The sequence below is a fragment of the Acanthisitta chloris genome, unplaced genomic scaffold, assembly GCF_000695815.1.
Source record: "Acanthisitta chloris isolate BGI_N310 unplaced genomic scaffold, ASM69581v1 scaffold8218, whole genome shotgun sequence".
Taxonomy (NCBI): domain Eukaryota; kingdom Metazoa; phylum Chordata; class Aves; order Passeriformes; family Acanthisittidae; genus Acanthisitta; species Acanthisitta chloris.
Window position 1 is genome coordinate 79,481 of NW_008688639.1, and position 12,795 is coordinate 92,275.

A 12,795-nucleotide genomic window follows, 5' to 3' on the forward strand; every position below is an offset into this window, starting at 1 on the left:
TGGTTGAAGCTAAAAATCCCAGTGAACAAAGTCACCACCTAAACAACAACACAGTACCTTTAAGAAAGGTCCCATTGAAACATATTGTCTTGTCTACACTTTGCATGGAGAAAGTATCTGTAAATGTGTATTTTAACTTGAAAAATAAGTCATGTTTTCCTGGTGGGACCATAATCCTGGCAGGTATCACCCCAACAAACCCATTTCCTTTTCTGATACTTTATGCACATCTACACTGTACTGCATGTGCTGTTGCACCATGGTAATTGGTGCACCAACACTTCCTGTGCCTGCAACTAACAGCAGCAGAGCAGCGCACACACATCAGTGTGGTCTACAAATGCTCATCAAGAACCTTTTATATTCTTGCCTCCACCCCTAAGTCAAGGCCAGTTGAGGAATACATGCATGCATATCAATATCACTTCTCATCTGGATAGACAGATAGCATAAAGAGATGATCAGAAAAACAGACTTGTTAAGACCCCAAATCCTCCCCCCTCCATCCTCTAGATGATGTCTTTTTCCACCTAGGCACAAGCCACTGCAACAATATCCACTCTAAACTTGTCAGAGTCCACTACTTCCCATTCAAAAAAATCAGAAAAAGGAGGAAGCCAGGTTAACTCCAAAAATTCACAGCTGTCAATACTCTTTGCTTTGGTTCCTTTTATCATTGTAAAGGCCTGATAGATCATTATGTATCTATGTGGCAAAACTATGTAGCGTGGTGCTGCTGAAACATAAATATACTTCAGGATTTTTTACTATAAAACTTAAAGCCCAGAAGTAAAATCATTATAGAAATAAACTCCATAAAGTAATCTTAAAAGATTCTTACTTGGGATTGATGCAATTAGTATTGCCTTTCAACAGCTCTTTCCATAAAAAAACCCTATACTCCCATGCCAAAACATCAGACTAAGGTAACTTTGGGATGAAATGGGCTGAAACGCAGTTCTTTCCTTTGCAAAACTTTGTTAAGTTAAAGCCATAAATACTCTACACCACTTTCACTCACCATCAAGGCAGCGACAAGACACTGCATCTGGAATCCCTCCAACAGCTTCACAGAAGCCAAAAGCAAGAACCTTGCAGGAAGGGGCATCTGCAGAGTGGATGGAAACATCTGTGGTACTCTGACTGCCCATTGGGGATATCCCTGTTTGGGGGCACCTCTGCCTTTTTCTGCATATTTTATCCCACAGCTAAGAAGAGTTTGGAGCATGTTTCCCCTAGATATGAAATACTATCAGGGGTCAGTTGCTTTTCAATAAGATATTACCACAAGAGAGAAGAATTCCTCCCCTATAAGAAGGTTCCTGCCCTTCTTTGCAAAACAAGTTATTTACTTGAAGTATCCAAGCAAGTTGAACATGACCTAGAAACTTCTTAGTGTTGCAGAAATAAACCGAACTATAGGGACAACTCCCTAAGCAGATCTGAGGTAACTGCAGCTATTCTTGAGGCAGAAGAAGGGAGCTGCATTCATTTCAAGTAGTACATATAATAATTTAAAATGCTTTACCCCTCAGGAACTATTTTTTCTTGAAATAAGGGCCTGCAGTACCAAAGAATAAAACCCAACAAGAGCATTTTGTATGTGGCAGACATTTAGCATAATGCAGTAGGGCTGTTGAGCACATCCCACGAGTTCACAAACCACCACATCGGTTCAGCTTATTTCTGATTTAAGTATCATTTTGCATCTGACACTTGCATGGAACTGGCTGTCATTAACTGAGTTGTGCTCCATTGTTTGTGCTTCGCAGCTCTCCAGCCAGGAAAGGCAGCATTCTAGGAAAGATACATATTTTCCCTTACAGAGGCAGGAAAGGGGACTTCACAGCACTTCAACAAGCCTTCACTTTACAACTAACCAGCTCAACTTTATGACTATAATAGCCATTTGTTTTCTTTACCCATCACTCCAAAACTGCAGTTTTGTTCCTTGTGGCCATTTGAGTCAAGGCTTAATATTCACCACTATTTCCACCTCAACCACAAAGATCATTTTATACAGAGCATTTTATAGAACTTCCCTCTAATGAGGCATGCTGAAATTTAGCATCATGCATTTGAAACCTAATCATGTACCAACCTATGTTAAAAGCAGCTCTGCAACACAGGGTGGATTAGCTAGCTGTATATACTAATTTAATTCATGGAATTGGAAAACATATAACAATAACTCAGGTACAGAGGGCTACAGCCAGAAGTACACAGGCTACATCCACTTTTAACAGAAGAAAAATCTCATACCAGCACTTTTGGCCTTGTAAATAAAAAATAATAAATAAATTTTTAAAAAGTAAAAATTTACAGAAACTCAGTTTAAACTCTTTTGACAGATTTTCTGCAAGGAGACACCCTTGTTACAAGCATTGAGTATCCTGATAATTTATAACACAAACTCTTTGCTTCTAGAAGACATCTTTCTAACTCTAAAGGCAAATTTAAATGAGACACAGACTAAATCTATAGTTCATTTGAACTCATCTATATTCAGCCTTAGGCAAAAAAAAGATGACAAACAAAGGTGAAATGATAATTCAGGAAAGGGGAAGAAATCACACCTCTGCTTTGGAGGTGTGAGTCATTGTTTTAATGAGGTCATTTGACAGACAATGAATTCCAGGCTTCCTATTCAAGTCTTCCAATTAATTCTGGAGGCTAATTAGACTCTGTCTCACCAGATTTCTCTTCCACAAACAGTACATACACAGTAGGACTAGTTCTTAAGCGAAAATTTAGAGTTTCTAGTCCTACTGCTTCACTAGAGCATGAAATGAATCCTAAACCAGCTTTCCTTCACAGCTTTACTTCCCTGCAGCCAAGTCAAAATCAAGATTTCCTTAACTGTTTGCCCAAGGCTATTTCTTGGAGACAGCCTGATTGGTTGGATATAAAAACTAAAGCCAGCTTGGAGAGAATTCCCACAGCTACTTGGGGAAGAAACGAAATAATAACTAAAAAAAGCCATCTGAATGGAAAGAGGAAGGGAAAACTAAAATAAAGAAGAGGAAACCCTACCCATCCTACTGCTGAACACCTTCGCTTCCACACAGGCTCAACCCTGAAGCCCACTGTACAGAAAGAATGGAACCGATGAGACACAGATGCTTGGGGAGAACAGGGCCAGAAGTTGCCTTCTATCAGCAAGGACCATCGTAGCACCTCTGTAGCCTCACAGACCAATCCCATCAACATTGTCCCTCCAGTGAGGCCACAGCACCATCAGTGTCCAGAGGATGACAAATATGCAGCAATTTAGCTTCTTGATGAGCCCGGTATGAGGCACTCACTACATAGCACAAAGCTTAGCTGTGGAAAAGACATGCAACCCAGTTATCCTCCAGTTCAGCAGTATGTAAACAAGCACAGCTTATTCTTGTCAAATCACTGTTTGCTCCTCCACTCTTATAATATTGCTATGGGTATTGTAAGATGCATTCATGAGCACTTGCAGAAATGAAAACATGCAAGCTTAATTCCCTCCAACACTAATACAATATAGGGCAGATCTCAGCAGGCACATAAACAGACTTAGTTCACTGAATTCAGTGGTCAAACAGATTTTACAGTGGTAGTGCTAGGCTGAGGGTTGGACTTGATGATCTTACAGGTCTCTTCCAATCTTGATAGTGAGTCTAACAAGAAATCATGTTTTACTAGAAGTGCCTGTGTCTGCACTGCTTTTAAATATGCATGTTTCTTAACCTTCTTTCTCTACAGATTGCACTACTTGATTTCAAGTAATATGGACACCTAATACAGTTACTGTGACTTAATAATTTACCACCCATCAGCTGCCCTGCAACAAATGTCTGCACTCCTAGACTTGCCCAGATGTAAGGCACTGCACTGATGCTTTAGGACACAACTAGAGTGGCTATTACTTCAAATGGGTATCCTACATATTGCTACATATTTTTCAAAAAATCCTACATATTTAAACAAAATCCTACATATTTAAAAAATCCCCAAATAATAACATTAACTTGAAATAATTCATAACACAGTGGGACCAAAATAAATATATAATCTATCAAAAGTTTAGGGATTCGATTTCAGAAGCACTGAGCTTTCTATCCATGCTTGCATATTAAGTACATACATTATCTGAACACATATCCAAAAAGAGTTTTTAGCTTTCAAACCACAACACCTAGACCACTCTAAAGAGCTGTATCACAAGCCTGTCATTTGCTCCAACTAGGAATTAAACTTGGGGAAATATATAATTAAGCAAATGCATTTCTACCTTTCTCAAAATTAAGTGTTAAAAGCTGCTGAAATAGTCCAGCCACTGAAGTAATTGGGTACTCAGTGACTTAAATCTCTGCCCAAGTTCTCCAGCAAGTATGTACAACAATTCAACATAGTTTGTTTGGAAAGCATATTGAAAATTATTATTAATTAAAAGTTTCCAGCAATATAACTTTCTTTTATGATGCAACTTCATCTCATTTTTCTCCCATTTTGCACTGTGAGAAGAAATGCACTAACAAAATGGTCTGGATAGATTTAAACCTGCCTGAATGGGAGAGATCTCCAGCCCATTCATCTGAAGCTTTGTGTACTTCTGTGAGAAAAGAAAGAAGTAAATAAAATGCAAACCTAATTTATTCAGTTCTGTTCAAACATTTGTTATCTGCAGACATCTTGTTGCTCAGCTGCATCTTTTGGAGTCAATAAACATAATAATTGATCATTCATTGAATTTGTGTCCCGTAGAAATTTAAGAGTTTCCTTGTCATTTCTCCTGTCAACACTTTGGCAGTGTCACCACTGGAAGCTCTACTTCGCATCAGCCACAAATATTTCAGATTTTCTCCAATGCCCAGTCTAAACGAGTGGCCTTGCAGCTACCAATAGCAGAGATACAGTAACACAGATTTAGTCAGCCTCCTTCAATGTGTATGTCCAGAAAAAACCTCATTGATTTCATGAGCACAACAGTCTTCCTATCATAAATGAGAGTCTATGGCCAAGTATATAAACCTTATCATCAAGACTGCAGATTATATTTAAATTTCTTTGTTATATTCACTGCAAACATGAGCCTCAAAATTCCCTGTGACATACATTAAGATTCTCCATCATATAGACAGAACTGAGACATCAGCTTGACAAAGGCCTGAGTGGGATTTTCCGCAGGTGACATATGGCACTGAATGAAGAACTGGCTGCTCTGGCACATGGATGATACAGGCAGAGGATGCTGCTCCTGCTCCTCTTCAATCACAGAAGTTCAGATCCAAAATTTGGTTATGGCACTGATTTAGCAGATATCATACCCTTTAAGCTTGTATACATGACTCTTCACAAAGTTCCCACATTAAGCATATTTCCATACAAATTAAAACAGCCATAATTGCTACCTTAAAAAAGCTTTCAAAATTTTAGAGCACATAGTCTAGCGACATTTTCATAAGAAGAAAGGTTTTATAACAGTTCCTCGCAAGTTACTGTCAGCTACTATCCTTGGCCAAATTCTTTTCATCTCTCAAGTGACCTGGATAACTCTGCCTCCTATGATGAGAAGTCAATCCTGAATATATGCAAAACCACTCAACCCTTAGTCTAAATGGAAGACACTAAGCAAAACTGACTTAAGATATACATTTGCAGGTTTGGGAGCTTTTTTTATCGGATAGGATAAGACCTTCAAGTTATTAAGCTTTGTGCCTTACTATTTTTCTTTATGTTCTGAACAGCAGAGATATCATATTATATAACTTTTTCCCCAGTTAGGGATTACTGCCTTTTGCAGTAACTCTTGATGCTAAAATCCCTAGTGCATTTGATTGACTATATTTGATTGGTCAGGAGAAATTCCATCAGCTCATATCCATTCTCCACAAATCTTCTAAAAATCCTTTCACAAGCCAATTACCTCAATAGTTTTGAATGGTCTGCAAATATAAAAGGATTGCAGATTTTCTAGACAAGGTGTGGATCCTTATATAGCAAGTTTAAGCCAACTTAAAAGCTCTTCTTAGTCCACACATGGAAGGCTAAAAATCACTCCCTTTAAGTGGCCTAAGTTAGCAGTCATGCAATATTACTGGGCTTGTCAAGCCACAAATTAAGAAAAACTGCTGTTGTGAAAACAGTTCTGGGAAGTGGCTCTCATTTTGGCAACCACCCTCACAGCAGAGTGGATTAAGTACTTCTCTCAACTTGGCTATCTCAAAAGATTGTCAAGGAAGATGGATATTCTCCCAGATAAGGGAGCTGCCTCCATCCCATCAGCAGAAGACTGAAGACACAAGTCACCAGTTCAGTATTAAAATCTCACCTTGATCCAAGTGCCTTGAGGACAGTCAAGCACATGTGTCCAGGATGTTGTTTCCTGTGAAATGCCATGCTAACCTAATTTACCAGCATGGCACAAATATTTCCTGTAGTTCTACAACCAAGGTTTCCAGTGAAAAACTCATTAGCATCTGTCATGTACCCTCACCAGCTCTGAAATTTGTCCTTGCAAGCTTCAGAGTTAAGAAAAATAAATCATATTACATGTTCAATAAAGAAGGAAGAAGAGTAATTATTTGATTCTCTGCCCTCTGCATCTGCCTTCAGATAACACAGAGACAAGAGGCCAGCACATGACTATCAAACTCTTGGCAACCTGTTCCTCCCATCCACTCATGACAACAGCTTTCTCGCGCTGGCTTGTAACAAGAGTCACGTCAGGCTCCACATGCTGTATCAGTCCTCACACCTATCTTAAGAAGAACCACTAAGGTTCAACAGCACTTGCTTAGAGAAAGGTGGAGGGGTCACCTGTAGTGTAGTATTACTACTGTGAACCATCAGAAGACTTGGCATTACAGCTTCTCCATAATGGGAGGGGCATGTTATCTGCTGTAAAGAAACCAAGGTACAACACAGACCAACCTATACAAGTGTTACCATGTGAGTCCTTCTGGGTCAGTTCCCTGAAGTCAAAAAGTTTGTACCAGCAACTAGTATAACACATCTGGAGAATATTCCAAGTCTACCATAAGAATCAATAAAAATGGAAAAGCCCTGAAGAAAGTATTTGATGGACCAGGAATGGCCTATTCGACTGCACCAGAGGATCTTCCTGACAGTCTATATATAAACCCCAGTAGTTTATACGGCTATAGCTGCAGATATTACAGAAGAAGCAAACTCTATGCAGCCTTGTTTCCAAAACAAAACACCTGGCTTCTAGTCACGCACAGCTGACTATGGGAATCCTGTAAACCACCTATTAAATATTGTGCAGCAGCTGCTTCTGGGAAAGCACTGACTCTATAATTGGAACCAAGAAAATGACCCACAACCTACATTTTCAGGGGTTTTTAATTTAGTTTTTTACAATATTTACTCTTCTCAGTAAGCACACATTACTAAATGAGACGTAGGCTATATTGGCATTAATAATAGGCTATATATACATTATGTATAAGCATATATACATTAATGGATATGCAAGTTAAAAGGTAAGTAACTAGATCCTGCTACTTCAGGCTACCCCACAATTCTATTCAGGTCCATTCACAGACACAATTAGTGGAGCTGCATATCTACATAGCAGTTCTCAGAATAAGCAATTTTACAGTCAGAGCTAAATCTAAGTGGTTTCACACTGAAAAGCACAGTCCATCATGCAAATATTTTAACTATCTTATGAGAATTGTGTTTAGTTTTCTTATGACAGCTTTAAGCATCAGTATAGTCAAGAAGGACATTACAGAAGACAATATTGATACTTCAGCTGGAATGACCAGCAGTTCCTCCCCAAGGTTCAATCATGTTCCTACTGTAACTGAGTGACAGACACAAACATTTCCAGTATATAAAGCCCCAAGTCCATCAGCTATCCATCAATATTCCTCTGCTTACTTTATCATAAGTATAAGATTACTTTAGCTTGAACATAGGTACAGTTTCTACACATTAATAGTATTTAAGAAAAGTCTTATTACCTCTGTTGGTTTGTAGCAATCTACGAGAGTTTCCTAGAAGCAAAATATGAAATTGTCAGTTCCAATACAGAATAACAGTGAACATAAACAAGTCACAGTATGAAACCTGGCAAGGGAGGAAAGAAAGAAAAGGAGCAAGAACCAAGAATCACTGCATGAAGATGCTACTGAAAACTTGAGTGCTATAGCAAGTCACCTTTGCTCCCGAGGTGGATCAGAATGATCTGCAACAAGAGAGAAATAACAGCTTCTTTCTCCAGACAGGAAGTTACAAAATCCCTCTCTCCAAGAAAAACTGAGAAGAGGAGGAGAATCCAAGAACATTTCTCCCAGCAACACATGTGAAAGGCAGCTTTCTGTGAGGGCACTAGAGTGCAATGCAGATAAACAGATGTTAGCTATTCCTAGCAGGGCATGAAGGGCGGCTGCAGCTACTTTAGGCAGAAGCAGCAAAGCTATTTATGAATGCTGTGCAAACAGCCTGGGGCCATGCCCCATGTCTGGGGACTGAGAAAAGGTTGCCAACAGGCACTGCAAATCAGATGTGGTGTATCTAAGCACCACGTAAGTCACCTCCCTGAAGCAAGCTGAGGGCAACCCACCACTCTGGAACAGTTTTCCTTCCTTTAGTGCATCTGAAAAGATGGTGACCCTTATATTGGGTTTATATCTTGATTTAGACTACATATATATATATATATATAAAGAAACAATGTTTCTTTTCTTCTCCCCTTAATTCCTCCATTCATTAACTTCTACCTCACACAGAATTCAAAGAATTAGAGCTGTTTTGAACTGTGTGATTTCAACAGACAGCTTGTGAATTTCCCTACTAATTCTTGTTCCTGACCATCTTACCCTTTGTTCAAGCTTTTTGACAGGTTACTCCAAGATAGCTTGATGGGTTCCAATTTCTAACTAGTATAGACAGAAATAATTGCCAGTAGTCTTAAGGAAAAGGAAGGGTTTCTGTTCTGCATATGTATGCCCATATATTTCTGCTGCTGCTGTGAGTCACAGAAACTATCTGGTCATCATAACTGACTTTCAGCCATACAGATTTTCTGTGCCTGTTCTTTACTTTTCTGTGTTTTCTGTTCTTTATTTCATATACTTGTACAAATTAGAATGAGGCTAATATGGCTTAGCATATTTCCCTATATTACTGGATTCTTTGAACTTTTATTTACTCCTGTTATCACCTACATTCCAGAAACTTTTATCTAAGAGGATTGTGATTACCTTTGAACAGTCCAGTAGATTATGCTAAACTCAGACCTAGGAATCTCTCAGTTCTAATTCTACCCTTACAGTGGATTCAATCAAATGCAAGACATCAATATAGATGCATTAATTCAGCCACATTCTGATTTAATATTATAAAATAATATTACCTGTAATTTGAGAGTTCTCTCCTCTTCATTGGCTGCATCAAGAAGGTCATCAATGTCAATTTCTACATCTGGCATCTCTTCTTCCTGAAAAGCAGAAACGCCCACTTAGTCCATAGAGCTATCCTTTAACTAACCTCAAAAGTAGCCTAGTGATAGCACACACACCCATCTTCCTGGAGACAGACAAGGAAATCAGTAAGGGATGGTGGCTTGATTCCTTGCTCCCAGGCCAACAGAAGGCCAAGTCCCAGCCACACAGTAGGTGTCAAGCTCTTAAGCAATCCTTTGCTCACAGCCTCTCTCCCACACCAAGTCCAAACCTCACAGTGGCCTCAGTGCCATGGACACACAGCTCCTCTGTTGCCCCTCCTCCATCCAAGCCAACACATGGGCACTGCCAGGACTGTCCTCTCTCACAGATACTCTGCCACTTTCACTCTCCTGAGTGAAAGCAAGGGCCTGAAAACCTCCGAAGGGGAGGGTGGATTTAAGAGTGAGGATGAAGCAACAAGACCACTATCCCCAGCAACAGCTGTCTTTTTGAACACCACCACCACTTTTCAACCTCCTTTAAAGAAGCATTTTGACAAAAATGTGGTGGTTCCAGCAATTTGCAAAAGTTTCAACAATTGTGAAATAATTTGACAGCTCCAATAGCAACTGCCAAAGGTAACACCAAAATTATTCTTCTACTGGGTAAAAGATGAGACCAAATGCTAGCAAGGAAGATAACAAGCTAGCTCAAGTTAATCTAACAGAAGTAAGCACCAAAGTGCCAAACTACTACCTATAACAGAAACTCCAGCTATAATGCCAACTATTCAACATCTCTGAGCGTGAGAAGGACAAAAGTTGGATGGTTAAGTTCCCCATTCCCCATCTCCAAAGGAAAGCACACAGGAACACTATTGTGCAAGCCATTAGACCCAATGAGTAAAAATACACAAGGACACCCTTTGCTCCGTTAGCAGGTTCAGAAAGGAAGTATGGACATTTGCTGAGATGACTCAAAAATACTAGTTACTGCAATGCAATTTGGCAATAAGGGACTTTCTAACCTAATGCTACAGACTCATTAGCAATTTAAACAAGGAGAAGTCTTCCACAGACGACAAAGATACTGAGTAAAAGCCATCAGAATTGGAAAGGATAAAGATTAATCGAAAATGGCATTACACTCCCTTAGCAGTTTACAATCCCAACTCTATGCTAATTCACATATCACACCAAGAACCAGAAATACCCCAAATAGATAGTAAACCTCCTGAACATTTTATCTAAGTGGCTCATTATAAATACTGTTAGGAAAGGGTCCCTGAAGTTACTGTTAATACTGTAAACTTTTCAAAATACACATCCAATGACATGTAAATGCCAATTGTGCATCTATCTGCATTCAAAGTGCTTTCCACACATCAAATATTTTGTCAGATACACATTTTGAACTCTTGGCTGTTGGAGTGGCATTCTGGCAAACTGAAAATGTTGAAAAGTGGCAGTGAGGGGGAATTCCCTAGGAGGTGTGTGAGGCTTTTTTGTGATCAGACTTTGCTGAAGCTGAGTGCTCCTGAAAGGTTAGTTTTAGTCTAATTGGTACCAGTCATGTGGGAGAAACCCTTGCCTCTATCCCTCTTCACTCTTATCTTCAAATCAATGTTCTTCTATATCTTCAAGGTTCACAGTGCCATCAGTCCAGAGAGCAACTGTACCAGCAATTCACTGAAGCTTTGCTATAAGAGGTAAAACATCTTCTCTACATCAAGGAAAGCCATAGCAGCAGATAAATTAAGAATATTTCCAAAACAAGGAACTGTAGTTGTGTCTGACATACTGGCATTCAATTAAGTCACATTTTCTGTAAAAGATCATGCATATTTTCTTCACTTGGCAGCACATTTGAACTCTGCTACACAACACAACGGAGGGGGAAGCCCAAAAATGTTGTGTTTATTTTTGGCTGAATGAACAAACATAAAGCATTTTTTCCTCCATCTGAACGACTGTGTCTCCATGATCTCTGGTTTTATGTTAGGCATGAAAAACATGCCCTTAGGTCAGGAGCCTGACCACTCCACAACAGCTGTAAGGGGGAAGCAGAGGGAAGGAAGACACAGTCATGTCTTCTGTTTGGTAGATTTTATTGGCAAGATTAGTGTTTGTTCCTACTACAATTAAGCAGCAAGATACAGATTAGGCTGGGGCAAGCCTGAAAGGGTCTGCACACAGCCAAAGGGTGGTATTTCAAGGGTCCTGTAAGTGTTGTGAGGCTGTGCAAAAAACCTGAAGCATTGCCATGTTCTGCTCCACTGAAAGGGAGACAAGGTGATGCAAATAGCAGGTGATTGAAGATTAGTGTTTGTTCCTACTACAATTAAGCAGCAAGATACAGATTAGGCTGGGGCAAGCCTGAAAGGGTCTGCACACAGCCAAAGGGTGGTATTTCAAGGGTCCTGTAAGTGTTGTGAGGCTGTGCAAAAAACCTGAAGCATTGCCATGTTCTGCTCCACTGAAAGGGAGACAAGGTGATGCAAATAGCAGGTGATTGGATTGGGGGAGCAGCCCCCAGAAAAGCTAAAATAGAAGAGGTAGGGGGGTTGTGGGTGCAAACACCTATCAATTGAAACACTTGGGGGAGGGGAGGATGGACACTCCTTTTAAGCACCCTCTCCACTTTGCATTAACAATGTAGGCAGGACTCGAGCTGATTTCTGCTTGAGTATTCAAAAGCCAAGAAATATCATCAAAATTAGCTTCCATGATATTTACCGCAATTTAAATTCAACCTTGCATTGAAAGACAGCCCCATGACTCTTTATGTTGCATGAATTGCAGGCTACTAGTAAAAGACCTTGGGCACAGATGTGTATTAAGCAGTAAATAGCTGCAGCAGTTGAAGGCATTACAACCTCTCCAACTGGCAGAGGTGATCACAGCCCCAGTGGTGAATAGAACAGAAACAGGTGAGCATCCTTTAGTGAAACCAGAGAAAACACTTTGAAATCTGCTCTCACAGCACCAAAAGCAGCCAAAGGGCTGGATTTTGCAGGGACATCTTGAAGAACACTTGCACACTCCAGTCTGCTGACCCTGAGGACAGCACCTCCAATATAACAAGAGCAGGTCCAACATCATTCTAAGTATTTACTAATTAAACATTTATCTGGGGCTTTAAAATTTAAAGGACAACCGTTGCCTTAAGGATAACTTCTTACTATAAGCCCAACTCTCAAACTAGCCCACACATCTTCTCTGCCTATTCACTGTGCATCTAATTCGCAGTGCTGGGAAATAATTAAATAGGCTTGTTTGGTTTTTACTTTAGATTTTAAATTTAAGAAAGAAAGAAAAAGGTAAATACCACAAGAAAAGTTAAAGCCATCATTTCTACAGGGAGTTTGGAAGTAACACAAAAGGACAGCAAGAGAAAAATGAAGGAA